General features: G+C 42.9%; 1 long non-coding RNA gene and 1 pseudogene across 1 annotated transcript in view; one reads left to right on the forward strand and one right to left on the reverse strand.

Annotated features, from left to right (window-relative positions):
* Nucleotides 1-1,864: 1,864 nt before the first annotated feature.
* Nucleotides 1,865-3,929, reverse strand: LOC104865694 (annotated as a pseudogene).
* Nucleotides 3,930-5,622: 1,693 nt separating this feature from the next.
* LOC117286283 overlaps nt 5,623-18,645 on the forward strand; it is a 21,513-nt gene continuing 8,490 nt past the window's right edge. Inside the window, exons 1-2 of the long non-coding RNA XR_004517371.1 lie at nt 5,623-5,747; nt 11,609-11,758. This is a non-coding gene — a long non-coding RNA (uncharacterized LOC117286283). The remainder of the gene's footprint in view (nt 5,748-11,608; nt 11,759-18,645) is intronic.

Here is an 18,645-nt window from a genome sequence, read left to right on the forward strand (position 1 = left end):
AAGAGTTGGCTGTCAGCCCTGCTAGGAGAGACATAGCTACCCATATCCCATTCCTCGCAGAGGTCAAGTTCCTGGCTGTGTGCTCAGCAACGCCGGGTTCCTTCCAATTAGCTAGAGAAGCTCCAAGTCACCTGTTCCCCTCCCTGGGCAAGGAAGGAGGCCAAGGGCTGAAGTGGTTAAGAGAAAATGCTAAATAAAAAAGGGCAATTGTACCTCGGAGTTCCTCAGATGCCAGGCAGCAGGACTTTGATCAAAACTGAGAGGCATGGGGCAGGGCATTTAGCTCAGTGGTGTCGTGCCTGCCTGGAAAGCGCAAGGTCCTGAATTCCATCCCTGGTACCAAAGGGGGGAAAAAGAGTTGAGCAAAACTAAGAGGCATCAACTGGAGAGGCAAAAAAATGGTAGAGTAATTGTCTAGTGTACTCAAAGCCCTGGTTCAATCCCCAGCACTACAAAAAAAAAAAAAAAAAAATCAGAGCTATCTACAAACAGCCTAAGTAGTAATTGACATCTATGCAAATGAGAGGAAAAGAAGGAGGGGTTTAATCAGAGATTAAAAAGAGGAAAAGTAGGGCTGGGTGTGTGGGTCAGGAATTCAATCCAACACTACAAGGGAAAGAGAAGAGAGGGGAGAGAAGGGAATAGGGAAGTTTTCCAACATAACTTTTTGTGGGGGAGGAGGGGATCAAACTGCAGTCCTTGCACTTGCCAGACAGGTGGTGGAACCACTGAGCTAAATCCCCGGCCAAATTTATTTTACTTTTTTTCTGAGACAAGGGCTCCGTGTGGAATTCAGGCTGGTCTTGAACTCACTATGTAGCCAAGGCTGGCCATGAATTTATGGTGATCCTCCTCCCTTAGCCTTCCAAATGTTGGTAATACGGGCATGCCCCACCACGCCCAACTATCACTTTTGCCTTAAACATTTCCAGAGAAAATTTATGATTGGCATTAAAATTTGTGACATACCCATAGTTTTGAAAGTACTTCATCTGTCCAAATACTACGTTTCCCAAAAGTATTTCCAGTGGCCATGTAGGCCTCAGGCAGTATGAAACTCATTGGGGGCTCAGAAGACAAAGGATTGCTGGCCTGCAACATCCTTCCTAAATTAAAAAAAAAATACTTTTTTTTTCATTTCTGTAATTTCTCTCTTTTCGTGGAATTTTCTCTTTTCTTTTTTGTTTGGTTTTTGTTTTGTTTTACCACAAGATTAAATCTGCACTCTGTGAAGCAAGGAAATAAATAATTTACCTTTTAGTGTGGTTCAAATGCAGCATTTATTGACTCAAAAGTTGCTACTATCTATATATCCTAAGAAAAAAATCTTACTGAATGCTGTCTATAAACTGGGATAGACACACAAAGTAGAATAAGGTATTTCTGCCTGGGAGGAAATAACAGTCAAAAGAAGATGGAGCTGGGCATGGTGGCACACGCTTGTAATCCCAGCACTCTGGAGGCTGAGGCAAGAGGATCGCTGTGAGTTGAAGACCATACAGGTCAGTCTCAACTACATAGTGAGACCCTGTCTCAAAAAACCAAAAAAAAAAAAAAAAAAAAAAAAAAAAAAAAGAAGAAGAAGAAGATGATGAAGAAGATGGGAAGAAATAGTGTGTATGTAAACATTTTTTTCTATGCAAGGATTTCGTCATCATTTGTGGCATATATATAATTTTACTTTCAAAACAACAAAATTGATAGTTAAGACCACGCAGATCCACATGCAAACCATATATGATTTACAGAAACAAAATCCAGGAAGGCCATCCCAGGAAGGACTGGGGACAAACAGATGGACAGAGGCTTCCAGAGGCTGGCTGCACTCAGGGGCTGGATAGTCCCAGAAGAAATCCAAGCAAGGCCCAGGCAGCAACTTCACTGCAGACTTGTAATACACCGTTGATGGGGGGCGGGGGCAGACGTGTCTCTAGTAACAGTACAGGGAAACCTACAGGCTTAGGTGGCACCTGTACTCCTTCAGGGCACGGTGGACACCCTTAAACTTACTGGTCAGGAGCTGGCTTCAAGTGAGCCATCTGATGTCAGACTTGCTGAGGTTCTGGAACTCGCCATAGACTTGCTGCTCACTGACCCCAAGCCTCCGCCTGACAGTGAGGATGAAGATGGGAGGCCAGACCCTGGGATAATCCAGACCCAAGAAGTTAATTTGGGGGGTTGGGGCTTGAGACAGGGTCTCACTATGTGGTTGAGACTGACCTGGAACTCACTATGTAGCCCAGGCGGGTCTCAAACTCACAGGGATCCTCCTGCCACAGCCTCCCACGTGCTGGGATTACAGGCATGTACCACCATGCCTGGCTAGGTGTGCCACTTTCAAAAGAAGTGGCCTGCACAGGAAGACATCATATCCTGCTCCGTGGGGGCACTTCATCTTGGCATATTTTTCGCATTTGTTTCCATGAACAATCACTGGTACAGAATCCTTGGTGGGATTCAAGTTACTGCTCAGCACTTCGTATACTTCCAAGAGGTTGGAAACCGCGGGAAATGCAGCTCCTCCCAGATACCTTTGTAACATTCTTGGTGTCAGTAAGAACAGGAAATAGGTTGTGGATATTCTGCTTAAACTGATCATAGCTTTCAGGGAGGGGTCTGAAGAACTTCTCCTGGAGACGCAGCAGATTCATCATCGTGTCATATCCCTAAGGGCTTCTGGGCTTGCACCAGCATCTGGAAAAAGACAGATAAACCCCTCGCAGAGAGCAGAACCTGCTGCTCCTTCCAACAGCTGTCTCGATCACTAGATGTGTGCCCAAGGTACCAGCGATGCTGCTGGCTTACCTTCTTGCCTATCACCCCGCCATCTCTTAGCACTGTCCAGATGTTGCGCAGAGCCTGCCTCAGCACCAGCTGCATACCAGGCAGAGTCATCTGGTCACCTTCCTTGGCCAGGTCCAGCCACCGCATCACCTCATCAATCACCCCCCTTGATTTGATCTTTATCCATAGAGCTTTGAAATTTCCAGTTCCCTGTCAGGATACTATGCTTAATTTTCTTCTCCTGTTCTTCATTCATATATGGAATTCCTTTTTTGAGAAAGTTGTTATACTTGAAGCCATATTAATTCAAAAACTGAACACCAGATACCTGGAAAGAGAATTCTGTGTCCAAAATCTCTTTTTTTGGGGGGGTACCTGGGATTGAACTCGGGTCCTTGCATTTGCAAGGCAGGCGGCAGAACCACTGAGCTAAATCCCTGGCCCCAAAATCTCAAACATTGTAGGGAAGAGAAAAAAGTCACATGAATGGGCTATATACATGTTTGACTCTCCTTCAATACTGGAGAATACAGGCAATCCAATCTGACAGATTGTAAATTGCTGCATACTCTGTCGGGTCTTTAGATACCAGTCAGGTGGCAAATCAAAAAGACTGATCGGCTGGAGCCCGGACAGGTTAGAACGAAGCCCAGCAAACTCTATGTCCAAAGTCTGCCTCCCGGAGGAGCTTCTGCAGCAGCAGGCAGCTCTGCTAGAACTCTGCCAAAGTGCCCAAGTCTGGGGCGGCTCACACAGGCACCTCGCTTCCCTGCTGTGGCCACGTGCTGTCACTCTGTAAACAAGTATTTGCAATGTTTGTGACTTTTGAAATCGATCCTTAAGAGCTAAATAGGAATTCTGGAAAGACAGGGGAGAAACAGAGTCCTTCCTGCTGGGTCAGATGGATGAGCACATGACAACCCCACAACCCCAGAGCACAGGGAGAAAGCAGCAAGCTGGTGAGAGTCTGGACACACATGAGCATCTGGGGAATGAGGACTTGGTCCTGACAAATACCCCAGCTGGGGGTGCCTAATACATGATCTGATGGTTCATGGGGTGGGGGGCTTCCCACGTGCCTTCCCTATGCGTCTCTGCTTCACCTGAACCCCTTGTAATATCCTTTGTAACGAGCCAGTAAACATGGCGGGGAGAGAGACTTCAAGAAGGATCTCCTGAGAGTGGAATTACTTTTGTATATCCCAGAATCATTAAAGAGAAAAATGAAGGAAGAGGAGGAAGAAGACTGGCGCCTTCAGACATCAACTACCACTTCCTCTCCTGAATTTCTCTTGAGCCCCTGGCCAAGGACCCAGAAGGAAAAAGGCAGATTTACTACCAGTTTCAGAAGACTCAGGGACTCTCAGACTCACCTAACTAATGACTCCAGTCAGAATCATCCTTGTTCAAAACTCTCTGCTTTAGAAAGCTTGCTAAAGATAAGAGAGGAAGTTAAGAAGGCAGAATCCTGGCTGGCAGTTATAGGCCTGAGAGAATAAATGCGTTCCCTTTGGTGCTCCTTGTACCTTGGGTTTCCTGCATATATTCCCAAGCAGATCTGGCTCTGAGGCTGGGCTCCAGGAGTTCAGAAAAACAGTGGGAGGAACACTGTTGTACCTCCTCACCTCAGGGCAGTTTACACCCACCTCTCTGGTAATGCCTCTGCTCAGGCTCCTCTCTTAATTATAGAGAACAGGTATCAGGCAGTTGTTAGGCAGCCCAAGGAAGAGACATTGAAATTTAACTATTCACTTACTCTTCAGGGAAGCTAGATAGATGGTATGGGCTGGACAGGAAGGGTGTCTTTGAAGATCAAGTTGAAGAATGTCCCAGAAGACAAAGGGATCTTTTTAATAAAATAAATAATTTTAATAATTAATTTAAAATAATAAATAATTTTAATAAATAAAATGTCATAATCAAACAAGAAAATAACAATAGTTATTACATTATGCATCATTATCAAAGTAGTTACTCAGAGCACAAAACATAAACCAAAAAGATTATTACAAAAAAGAAACAGACAATAATACAAAACTTTCTTTTCAACAAACTAAGAGGGATCTTGTTAGATGCGCTTGTCTACTTCCCTGAAAACCATACATGCCTCATCTAAATGACAAAAAGCATCACATGTAAATAGAAATAATGCCTGTCCATAGGCTGGCTATAAGTATAAGGTGAAATACTGTATTTGAGTGAAGTTCTATAGGCTCAGTGCCCACAGGAAAATTTAATTGTTTGTGGTTACACTTAGGTAAGATGTTAAAAAAACTGTTCCTGTGACCCTTTGGGGGAAAGGTCTAGCATTTTCTTATATTGTAAATCTACAACCACCCTAGCAATGCCACTCTAAGACATTTACTCAAAAGAAATGAAATCATATATCCACTGATTTTCAGGAGAATATCCATAGAAGCTTTATTCATAAGAGCCCCAAACTGGAAACATCCCAGCGGTCCATCAACTGAAGAATGGATAAATGTGCTAGAACATTTTCATACAATGAATACTACTCAGCAACAAAAAGCACTTGATTTTTTTTTTTGTACTGGGGATGGAACTCACAACCTTGTGCTTGTGAGGCAGGCACAGTGCTACTGAGCTAAATCCCCAGCCCCACAATTGATTTTTGATATATACAACCTTGTGAGTAATTCTCACAAATATGTAGAGCAAAATTAACCAGGAACAAGATAATACGTATTCTTTGATCATCATTTAAAAACTGTCCTTTAGGGTGTGGGAGCAGGAATTGATTGGAGGAGCATAAGGGAACTTTCTAGAGTAATATTCATGTTCTGCATCTTTTCTTGTTTGTTTTGCAGCACCAGGGATCGAACTTGGAGGAACTGCGCCACTGAGCTAAATCCCCGGCCCTCATGTCCTAAGTTTGGGTTACACAGCCTTATCCATTTGTCAAAACTTGTTGGATGGTATACTTTTAAGATTTACACAATTAGGTGAATGTAAATTTTACTTTAATATTTTTAAAGGAATTGTAAACAAATACTTTCTCATCAATGGTGAAGTATCTAGGGGGATTCATCCTGATTTATGTGATTTAGTTTCAAAATACATCCAAAGAAAACAAGATGGATGGATGGATGAATAGATGGACAGTGATAAAGCAAGCAAAATGTTATTTGAAGAACACAGGTATTCATGGTAAAATTCTTACAACTTTTCTGCATTTTTGTAACTGTAAGACCTAAGGCCTTACTACCACTCCAAGGAGCTCAATTCTATCACTCCGAAGAGCAAAACTTTACCGCTCCGAAGAGCGCGACAGCCACGAGGTTCACCCAGGAAGGAACACACCTGACATGTTGGAAAGGGAACAGACCTTTACTAGTCTGGCCAGATGGCATGCCTGGAGCCAAACAGCTCAGAGAGGCACCAGCCCTGGGGCTGAGGTCCTTTTTATAAGGGGATAGCCAGGGTGGGGGTCTACTCAAGATGCTTACAGAATGTCCCAAGGTTTTCAAAACATTCCTCTGGGCAGACAAAGAGTGAAACAATCTTTATCTATTTACCCAGAACTACTAAATGTTCACCTGTTAATTTACATTAATCCCAGTTGAGACTAGGATTTAGATTACAAAATTATGCAGTTTTACATTCCTAAGCAAAAGTAGGGGTGCAACTACAAAGGGGAGTGGTACACAACAGCGTCTGGGACCATTGCTCATCCAACATGGACTCACTTTAGTTCAGTTAGGTCTTACAGTAACTTTTCATAATATTGGGGCAATCTCCCTCATTCACCAAGTTTCTTTAACACTGAGTAAGTGACAACACCAAATTTAGTAAGGAAGAGCATTAGATATTTTATTTTACTTCATTCTGATTGGAATAATGGTAGTTTTAACATAAAAATTACCATTAATAAATGAAAATTACAATTTATCAGATGCTCACTGTGTACCCAGAACTGTGGTAGGCGTATTATGCATATATTATTTCTGATCTCCATAACTCTAAGATATCCTCACTTTATAGATAAGGATATTGAGGCTTAGAGACATTTATTCATTCTATTATCTACTGACTCCTATTGTCAGATATCAGGCTAGGTGCTAGACAGCAAATCAATTTTTGCCCTCAACACAGCCAAATGAATATGTGATTATAATACATTGTGAAATTAAATTGTAATAACTACAAAAGAAGGGTCTTTAAGCCAGCCTCAGAGGCTTCCCAGAAGTGTAAACATCCAAAGTAATTTGTTAGGAAGTATGGGTCCGGAGTGTGAATCACAGGCCTATTTTATTAATTCATTCATTTAACAAGCAAGTTTTGAGCACAATGGCATGCGAGGCATTTTCCTAGCCACAAGGAATACAGCAGTAAATAAAGTAACCTGTGGTAGTCAGGAATGGCCTCTCTGATTAGATTACCAGAGGGTGATCGTTCCTCTGCCTAGAAAGGGGGACTGCAAGGGCTAAAGAAAAAAAAAAAGACAGTAGAGACTTGCATAATTTCAAGTATATGAGGGGCTGGAATGGGCAAAGACAGACATTCCGAGCTAGCCATTATTTATTGGCTCCACACAATAAGTGGAGTGTCAGGTCACTTAGCGGGCAGTGGTAATCCTGTGTTTATGTGGATCTTATGCTGATGACGATCCTAGGTCACAAGACCTCATACTGATGAGGGCAGTAAGGAGAGCATTCTACAATAGTAGGTGGGCCAAAATAGCAGGCTAATAAAGAAGTTGTCCTTCCCCCAGGTGAAACCTTTCTCTCTATCTCTTTTTTTGTTTGTTTTACCTACTCGGTTCTTGAAGAACCAGGATGTCTTCAGCTGATGTACACTTGCCCTTGAGAGTAAAAGTATTATGGACCACTGAGACCTCAATGTGACTGGAGGCAAAACAGAGTTGTTTCCACACGCCATAGCTGGCTCACAGGCAAGGTGACCGTGGGTCTTAGACAGCTAGAGTCATACTTTACTTATGAAATGATTTTCCCTGAAAATGTATGTAGAATGACTCTCAACAGTAGATGATACGGAAGAAAAATCTGGATGAAGTGAGGAGGAAGAATATTCAGGCAGCGGAAGTAGAAAGGCCTGAAGACCTGAAGTGGTAGTAGGCTTAGAGTGTTTGAAGAAAAGCTCCTGCAGTTGAAGCAGAGGAAAAGGGTGATAACCCGAAAATGAGAACAGAAGACATAAGGGAAACCAAACCGTACACGGCCTTGTGGGCCTCATAAAGAACTTTGTCTTTATTCAGTGCAGCCATTAAAAGGTCATGAAAGGCAACCCACAGAGTGATGGAAATATTTACAAATCACATTTCTGCTAAAGAATTGCTGTCCAGAAAATATAAAGAATTACAACCCGACAAAAACAACAAACCCAATTGAAAATTGGGATTTGAATTTCTCCAAAGGAGATACAAAACAGCAAAAAGCCTAGGAAAAGATTTCAACACCATTAATCACTAGGGAAATACAAACCAAAACCATAGTTAAAGATTGCACCCATTAGAATGACTGTTATAAAAAAATAAAAATTAAAAACAGGCAGTAACTATTGGTAAGAATGTGGAGGTGGACTCTGCACTGCTAGGAGAAGGTAAAGCACTTTGTAGTTTGTCAAAAAATTAAACAGAATTACCATACAAAGTGGAAATTCTACTCAATATATGCACACAAGAATTGAATGCAGGGCTGGGGATTTGGCTCAGTGGTTCCACCACCTGCCTCACAAGCACAAGGACCAAGTTCAATCCCCGGTACCAAAACAAAACAAAAGAATTGAAAGCAAAAACTCAACAGACTTTTTTGTATATCCATGTTCATAACAGCATTAATCACACTAGCCAAAAGGTGGAAACAACTCAAATACCCATCAGAGTATGAATTAATAAACAAAATGTGGCATACACAGACATATTAATATGTTCAGCCTTAAAAGGGAAATTCGACCCATGCTTCAACATGGGTGAACCTTGAAAACATTATGCCAAGCGAAACAAGTTAGTCACAAATAAGTTAGTCACAGAACCTGTAAGTCTGATTCTACTTAAGCAGGGGACCAAGAACAGTGAAATTCATAGAGAGAGAAAGTAGAATGGGGCTGCCAGGGCTGGGGGAAAGGGAAAGGGAAAAGAGTTAGTGTTTAATAGGTATAGAGATTCAGTTTGGAAATATGAAAATGTCTGGAGAAGTATAGTAATAATAGTTGCACAACATCAAGATGGTAAAATTATCAAGCTTGTATATAAAATGATGGCTCTGACTGGTATGTGAGTCCCTGTTTTTTCAGCTATTCTGTAAGGTTAATGAAGCTTTCATCATAGAGTGGTTCTAAGGACTGAAGAAAATAAATAAATCTAACAAATCACTCAACGGCATACAACATGACCACTTCTTGCAGCTATCTTTGTGTCAAGTTCTGAAGACATGTACGAGTAGGCAATCGGAGACGGACACTTGAGAGGTGCTCCCAGGGAGGAGACAGAGGGGGTGCAGAGCCCGGGAGGGAAGAGAAAGCATGGCCTTTCTAGCCAAAGAAAAATAAAATGTGGGTAGAGAGAAAACAAAACAAGGGATGGGCCAGGGATTTAGCTCAGTGGTGCTGTCCCTGCCTTGCAAATGCAAGGTCCTGATTCAATCCCTGGTACCCAAAACAAAAAAAAGCAAAGGACATTGAAAGACCAAGGTGAATGAGATGAGGCAGGAGATCCTATGTGGTTAGATTTTAGGAGGCCTCTGATAAGGGTTAAGGATTTATCCTAAAGGGAGTGAGGCTATGCTGAAAATGTTTAAGCAAAAGTGCCTTGGTCAGATCTGTCAAGGTCACTGAGTGCAGGGATCAGAAGGTCACTGAATGTGATAGCGAGAGAACGGCAAGGCAAGGCAGGAGGCTGCTTCCAGGATCAGCAGCCCAGCTGGCAGGGTGAGTGCGACCTGAACTGAAACAGGGAGGCTGAAGAACTGTGAGACATTAGGGAGATGGAATGGAGGGGGATTGGCATGGCAGAAGTGGGAGTGAGAGAGAGCACACACTGAAGGGTCATTCTCCAGTTTCTGGCAGAGGTAACTGGGTGGGAGGTGACTGAAATAGAGAAGCTGAGGAATTGATGCCTTTGAGGTTCCCGTGGAGCCAGAGATGTTCAAACAAGGTCTACGGGAGGCCATTGTTTTGCACTAGCCTCCTACCCACACTAGACCAAACCATGATGGAGTCACTCCCGTGAGGTGCTGTGTAATCAAACTCAGCTCTGAAACCGGCCAGGTTTAAAGACGAAAACAGGAGATGCACAACAACCGATCAAAAGGGACGCAGTCCATGGAGCGGCACAGAAGTCTGCTCTGTCCTAATCCTTTAAAGAAAATACCACAGAGATTGCCAATTTGCTTTGGGTTCTGTGTTTACTTTCTTCAGCCCTTTCTGACTGTAAAGTTGATCTCCTCTTCTTCATATGTGAAAGCTAAAAAACAGTAGACTTCAGTGTGGAGTTTTGATCACCAGAGGTTGGCAGGATAAAGGAAAGCCAGTTTGGATTTATGTACACTGTACACAGACATTGAAAGTTCACACCGAAACCCATTAATATGAACGATTAATACATGTTCATCTAAAATAAAGTAAAACAACTCCTATTTTATCAACTGCCAAATTCTAGAACCTCAAATAAAAGCCTTCAAACAAAAAGGTCTTCAAACTAAATTTGTTAACATTTTGCCCTTAGACAGTGCTCAGCAGGATGTATAGATCCGGGTGCTGAAGACAGCAATGGGCTGGAGATGCCAGCCTGACGTCTTTAGCCCTTCTAGAAAGTAATTGTGGAAATGAGCAGGGTAGGAAAGGCAAAGTCCTAGGACAGAATCTAGGCTATTTTTTTTTTTTTTTTTTTTTTTTTTTAGGCAAGGTCTCTGTTTGTAATTCAGGCTGGCCCTGAACTTGTAGAGATCCTCCTGCCTCAGTTTCCCAAGTGCTAGGATTGCAGGTATGCACCACCACATCTGGCTGAGACCACCTACTTTTTAAAGGATAAGAAGAGGGGACAACTCAAAAGATCGAATACTTGTGTCCAGAATAAAAAGAGGGAAGAAAATTACTTAACAAGAGAGCAAGATCACAGAAGCCAGAGGGTAGGGGTGTTTCAAAAAACTAGCAAATGCACAAAATTTCTAGTGCTGCTGAGATTCAAGTCAAATGCACATCAAAGTGTCCAGGAGATTTTGAAATTTGTGAACTTGCCAAAAGCAGTTTCCTCAGAAAAGCCAGAAGCCAGACTGTCTCATGAAAGATTGAGGGGACTGGTTGCTGAAGAAAAAGTTCCCTCTTCCAAGGATGGATCTTATAGAGGAAAACAGAGAAGGAGGTAGTTGGAAGGGGGTGTAGGTGGGAAGAGTTTTATTTGTCTAGTTGGGGTTTATTTGTTGGTTTTAGGAAGGGAATGATTTTCGCATGTTAACATGCTTCTAGGAATGATCCCGTAGACAGAAGAAAATGTGCCTCTTTCATCATTAACAAGAGATGAAGAATGTTCCAGGTGCTTCGAACCACTCTGGTTCACACTTTATTATTCCACTGTAATGACTAACAGTGTTCCTTGCACAGTCCGGTATCTCAGTTTGGAAGATAATTCATGTGCTCAGTGGAGATAAAGGGGAACCTTAGGACAGACACAGATACGACTAACTTTGAAGACAAAAGGGTTGGGGTAGAAATTGAAGGTTTTTGTTGTTTTTGATGTGTGTGTGTGTGTGTGTGTGTGTGTGTGTGTGTGTTTATAAAGTTCTGTTTTTTATTTTCCTCTTCCACAAAGGAATTCTTATCTAATTGCTTCTGCTCTGATTGTAAATAGGGAAGAAAAGTCACTGACTCAGAGTGAGGGAAGGAGATAAGGGAGCAGAAATCCTGAGGAGAGAGTTCTGGCACAGCTGCTGACAAGGAGAGAGGAAATTGACCAAAGTCTACAACTCGGTGAATAAGAAGCATGACCAAGGTTCCACAGGTATGAAGCAGGCCAATTCAAAGCCAGGCCTGCCTGACCTGCAAGTCAACCCCAGAGCAATCTTGCTTTTCCCACACCACCTGTCACCTATTTAGAATTTACCAGGGAGGGGCAAGGATTTAGCTCAGTAGTTCCTCCACCTGCCTTGCAAGCACAAGATCCTGAGTTTGATCCACGGTAACCAAAAAAAAAAAAAATTTACCTATGAGTCCGCAGTCAGCCTTCCCTGGTAACTGCAGGCCACTCTTTGACCAACCAGCCCTCCTTCCCTCCTGCCACTACCACTGCCCCTAATCAGGAAGAATTTGAAGCACAAGTAAGTGCAGTAAATGTTATACACTCTCTTCTCTACATCTCTTCCAAAAGAAAAAGTTTGATGAAAAAACATGGAAATCTTATCTAAAGTGGATCTTAGATTGTGCCAAAATCCCATCCATCATTTCTTTCCCCTTCCTGTTACTCTTTTTTTTTTTTGAATAGTTTTGAGCAACTACCTGGTATCAGGCACTATCTCTTCAAGAATTCAGTGGTGAATAAAATGATAAGATTGTAGCCTCAAGGAGCTTTCAAACTAGCAAAAATCCAGGTAATGTGCATAATAAAGCACATACCAAAAAAAAAGTACATACCAGGTAGTAACAGCACAAGAAGGATGAACTCTAACAGCAAAGGCTTCACTGAAAAGTTTAAATCCATATGAATCCTGAAAAATGAGGATTGGTTTACAAAAGAGCAAGCAGTGTCAAAGCACAGAATCAAGGACAAGCAGCAAAGGCTGTATAGGAACTCTGGGTCACAGGCTAGAGCATGGGAGGGCAATAAATACCAGCTATTTAACAACTTCTTTTTGGGTCAAGGATTTAGCTCTGTGACACCGCACCTCCCTTGCAAGCACAAGGTCCCAAGTTCGATACCCGGTACAAAAAAACCCAAAAAACTTTGTAATTTGGTTGGGGGGCGCACTGGGGATCGAACCCGGGACCTTGCGCTTGCAAGGCAGGCAGCAGAACCACTGAACTAAATCCTGGCCAACTTCTTTTTAACCTTTTCTCCCCTTGCCCAGAATTTGAGATGGAACCCAAGGCCTAGCACATGCCAGTCTAGTGCCCTACCACTGAGCTACACCCCCAGCCCATTTTAGTATCTTTACATCTCACACCAACTCTAGAAAGTACTTTACAAATATCCCCATTTCGCAGGTGAGGAAAATGAGATAAGAACATTTTGTAACTTATCCAAGATCACATAGCCAGGAAGGAGTATGTCTGGGCTTCAGTTCCGAACTCTGCAGGCCTTCTTCTACAAAATAAGCATAAGATGTAAAAAGCAGAACACTGGGAAAGCTATGGAAGGTGAGTTTTTTGTCTGCGTCATTTTCGAGGGTTTTTCATGAAATTCTAATCAGTTCAGAGAAAGTCTAACAAGTAATGGAAATTTAAGATAAGAGTGTTGTCAGCAATGCTAAAGAGATTTTACTTTTCTTCCAATAAGGATTATTATGGAATTTTACACATACGTAAGAATTTAAGCATAGGTAAGCAAAAGTGGTTGCTGGAAGCACTGCCTGAATCAGAATAGAAAGAGGGGAGGAGGAGAAGCTGTTGGTTAATTAAAAGATAATCTCCACGAGAGCCGCTGCTGCGCCAAGCAGAACAGAAAAAAAACTCGACCTTTCAACACCATCCTGCGTCTCCCTCCGTAACCATCACTGGGACAGTACGCTTACCTCCGAAAACACACATCAGCGCCAGGAGGAACGCTGAACGTGCAATTAGCCGCTCACAGACGACCTGCCCGTGGGAGCTGACTGAAGCACCCAACAAGATCTGACTTGCGGTCCTCATCAGCAGTTCTGTTTGCCCCGGCCTCACCTCAGCAGCCTTCTGTCCGGGCCCTTAATTTACTGGAAGTCTTCTTTCTGCTCTGTGCACTTCTCACAGCAGCCATCTCAGTACTGCGAAGTGGGCTACAGACCCTTACTGGACAGCGCATGAGCAGGTTGACTTCACAGGAGGAAGAGCTATGGGGTCCATAACTCGGGCACTAGGAAGGGAGGCTTATTCCCAGGGCTCAACGTGGACAAGAAGAGAGCGAAGAATCAAGGGACACACTCTCAAAATTCCGGAAACTTTGGAGACCTGGCTCCCCCCCCACACACACACACCCTGACTTGGCATCAGGACAAACACCACTCTTCACGGTATTAGTGGGTATTGAATGGGGGGGGGGTTCATATTCAAAAGGAAATGCTGGGTCAAACAAAATGAGACAATTTTGTTTGGTTGGAAGCTAAGTACTTCTCAGAGCCTTTAGTGTGCTAACGTGGAACCAGATTTTGTTTTGTTTTTTAATACCTTACTTATTAATCTTTCCAGAACTTTCTGATTACTGACAAAACTTGGGACAATACTTCCCAAATATAGTCTGCAGACCCCCCAGGAAATGTAACTGGTCCTAAAGGAGATAGCTACAAAAGCTGAGAGTATTTAAAGTTATTATAAGCCAGGCATGGTGGCACATGTCTGTGATCCCAGCACTTGGAAGGCTGAGGCAGGAGGATCGCTGTGAGTTCAAGACCAGCCTGGGCTACATAGTGAGTTCCAGGTCAGACTCAACTACATAATAAGACCCTGTCTCAAAAAAAAAAAAAAAAAGAATAAAGTTATTATAAATAAATTGACCATGCAAGAATGTGCAAAGCCATGATCCGAGGACTCCCAGGACAGGACACAGAAGAGTGTGGTGTTACAGGTTGCACTGTAGGAGTCACAGGGTCTGAGCTTTGCCCTAGCCATAGATCTTGGCACCACATGTCAGTGTACTGTGGACTGGGAAAAAAGTGCAGTCCTACACTTGACTTTGCTGAGCCCCAGTGTAGGAAACACAGGACCCCAATCTTCATGAGGATGTTGCTGCTCAGAGAGATAAAGTGAGTTGTTCAGGGTTCTAGTGACTGTAGCTGAGTGTTGCCAATTGAGGGGCCCATGGAGGAGGGTCAGTTTAGGAGTTAGAAGGATCAAAAACCAGGAAATAATGTCACTAAAAATGATTTCACGATGGGTGGTGATTCTGATTTTAGATGTCATCCAGCTAGCAGAGCTCCACACAGCCCCTCCCAGGTCCCTCCAAAGATATAAAATGAAAACTGACATCAAATAGACAAGGCGAATACACCAAAATCTGGTAAGACTCCTTGGGGAACAGGACTGAGGAAATGCAATCCTGAAATAGTACACAACTGAAAAAAGAGACCTCTTGTGGCTCCAGCTCCTTACCCGGCACTGACCCAGGCCTGGGGGTAGACAGCTAAGGAATGCGTGGAGCTGGGCCCGTCTGACGTGGTATGGGGTCAGCAGCACATCAGCACTGTCCCCATCCACAGGCCCCTAGCTCCAGCCAGTTGTTGCCACAAGAAAGTCAACCCCAGTATTTTCACATCTGTCAGCTTTGTTTGCTGTTTAGTATATTATTTTTTATTGTAAATTAAGCTTTCAATGTTGAGATGCTGTGACTTTGTATGCAGCTATATGAAATAACTCAGAGAGGTCCCCAGTACCCTTTACCCAGGGTCCCTGGTGGTAACATCTTGCAAAGCTCTAGTGCAATATCACACAATGTTGCTGCTCAGAGAGATAAAGTGACTGGCTCAAGGTTCCAGTGACAAAGTGTTGCCAGTTCAGGAGCACGTAGAAGGAGAGTTAGTTAGGGGACACAGATGTTCACACTGATTCAGTCAAGACATAGAACAACAGTTCCATCACCACAGAGATCCTGTCACATATTTTGTTTTTAAAGAAAAAGAAAGTTCAGATGTTTATGTGACATATTTTAAACTGTAAATCCTGGCAATGAATTCCCACGTTTTCAAAACTCTATAAATAGCCACTGTATAATGTCATTTACATTGAGTTCCACACAGGCAAGACAAATCTAAGGTAGTAAAAGGCAGGGCAGTGGCAATCCTTGGGGTGAGGATGGGTGGGGACAGATTGCTCCGGACAGGTTGTTCTGGAACCACCATTTCTTGATCTTGGTGCACTCGCACAGGTACGTTCACTTGCTCAAAATGCATCTGACTGCACACTTGTGGTCATGTACTCAAGTGTGTGAATGAAAACCTGACTGGAAATAAAAGAGGAAGTCTTTACACTAATGACTTTTTATTTTAATAAAAGTACACAAGAACCAAGAGAATCCCAAACCAGGAAAGAGAAAGGACATTCTTACAAAATATTTGCAATAGCTCCCTGAAACAGTTATAGCCATTAAAAGTTTATTGACTTCTTAAAAAAAAAAAAAAAAAAAAAAAGCAGATCTCATGACAGAACACAGTATTTGACATCCAGCAGTAAATGTTTGTGAGGAAACAGCTCCGGTTAACAAAGGCGAGTGCTTTGGGGATAATGGCGGAAGCATGCATTTTGCCTCAAAATCCTTATTTCTGGACAACACCAAAGTGGGGTGGTTTTGCCAAATAGTCATTACCATCTTGGTTTTTGTTTGCTTATTTTCTTTAGTATTTTTACATGCAGAATTTGCAGGAATTTGTAACAGCCAAAACTCTAGTAGCTATTAATAAGAAATCTCAAACAGTCAGGTATGGTAGTGCACACTTTGAAATCCCAACACTCTGGGAGGCTGAGGCAGGAGGATCAAAAGCTTGAGCCTAGCCCAAGGAATTTAGTGAGCCCCTTTGTTTGTTTGTTTGTTTGTTTGTTTTGAGACAGGGTCTCACTATGTAGTTGAGACTGACTTGAAACTCACTATGTAGCCCAGGATGGTCTTGAACTCACAGCGATCCTCCTGCCTCAGCCTCCCTAGTGCTGGGATTACAGGCGTGAGCCACCATGCCAGGCTTGTGAGCCCCTTTCTTAAAAAAATAAATAAATGAACAACAATAACAATCATAATAGGCTAGGGATATGGCTAGATGCAAAGGCTCTGGGTTCAATTCCCAGTACAAAAGCTGGGGTGGGGACCCTGCCAGCCCTTTGCTTTTTAAGAGTCCATTGTTCTGATTAAAAGCACTTTTCAGACTGGAAACCCCTATTGTTCTTAAAACCCAGTCTTCTGAGAAAGCCTTAGAAATAACATCCTTGGAGGCAGTGCTCTGCCGAGGTGCTGAGTGAACTGAGGCATCCAGCCCCACTGCCTTCCTCTACTTCCCTCAAGAAAGCAAGAAAGCAGGTTGGACCCGTCCTCGCCCATCCCTAGGGCTCAGAGTGCTCCTAGTAGAGAGGGAGCAGCTGGTTATCCAAGAAAACAATGGGTGTGAGTTTTCTCAGGTGAGTCAGAGGGAAAGCCCTCCACCGGCTCAGTAAGAAGAGGTAGACCAAGTTGAGAGACCAGGTAGTGTGCCTATAGGGAATCAAAGTTTGAGCCAGTCTGGGAATTTAGGGATTTAGCAAGACTCTGTCTCAAAACAAAAAAATAAAAAGGGCTAGGGATGTAGCTCTATGTGAAGGCCCTGGGTTCAGTTCCCAATTCCAGTGTTTTATGCCCTGTGCCCTCTAAGAATGGATGTCAGGTGAGCTGCACTCTTCGGAACGAAGAGAAAAGGCAAGTTTGTAAAGAAAGACAAGGGAAAAAGGTTCATTAAAGTTGTTGTCTTGGGTACTCACTTTTGGGATAATGATGCTTGTAAGACTCAAAGTCTCACTTCCACTCCATGGAGCATGAACAGCCAAAAGGCCTCCACAATGCTGAGTCCTATAGCCCAATGATGGCTCCAGAGGCAAGACCCAGGCCTTACTTCCGAAAGCCGTGAACAGTCAAAAGGGCCTCCACCATGCTGGGACTATAGCTCAGCGAGGCTCCGGGAGCTCAACGGAGGAACGAGAGTTACCCAGGAAGGAACACACCAGGCTAGATGATAAACAGACCTTTATTAGTCTGGCCAGATAGCACTCTCAGAACCAAGTAGCTGGCTCAGAGAGCCGCCAGCTCAGGGGCTGAGGTCCTTTTTATAGGGGCGTAAAAAGGGGGATTAACATTTTAGGCTTGCAGGCAGGGGAGAAAAGTCTGCTGACTTGAGCTGGTGGTCAGCAGTCACATACTCAGCAGTCACACACTGATGATTAACAGATACCTATAGGATGGTTCAAAGGCCACCAAGACATTCAGGATGAGCAAACAGTTCAACAATTAACTTGGGGTCTCTATGTATCTCACAGTCTAGAATCACTAACTTGCACATTAATCAGGATCCAGATTTTAAACAGTATAAGATTGCCTTACATTCCTAAACCAGGGTTTGAGCAAAGGTCGGGGCTATGGCTACAACGCGAGGGGTTTAGAGCACTGTCTCCTAGGCCCTTTGTCATTTAGCATGGGCTTGTAATTCAAGTCTTACAATGCTGACATTAGTTCAAGCCTTTTTAGAACAACTCTTCTGGAATTGCTTTAGAAGATTGAATTTTTTTTAATCCTTTATGATGCTTTTGAGAGTGGGCTAGAATTTTGAACACACTTAGAACAGAGATCTAATCCAAAGAAAGAAGAGAAAGTGAATGACAAAGCACATTAAAAATCATGAGAGCAGGGTGTGGCAGCACACGCCTATAATCCCAGCATTTGGGAGGCAGAGGCAGGAGGATTACCACGAGTTTGAGGCCAGCCTGGGCTACATAATGAGTCTAAAGCCAGCCTGAACTACATAGTGAGATCCTATCGCAAAACACCAAAATAATAATAATAATAAATAAAAATAAATCATGACAGTGATGATCCTGTGAAGTAAATGGGCACTGAGGATCCTTTAAAAAATATCTTAAAAGTTACTTTGTGCCTAAGTAAGATAAAGGAAATTTCTTGAGATCTTTCAACCTATTGAGCTGGATGTAAAATTAACTGCCTTTTTTTCTTCACGGTTTTTTTTTTTTTTTTTT

Source organism: Fukomys damarensis, unplaced genomic scaffold (genome assembly GCF_012274545.1).
Source record: "Fukomys damarensis isolate Sample0158 unplaced genomic scaffold, DMR_v1.0_HiC HiC_scaffold_16, whole genome shotgun sequence".
NCBI lineage: Eukaryota > Metazoa > Chordata > Mammalia > Rodentia > Bathyergidae > Fukomys > Fukomys damarensis.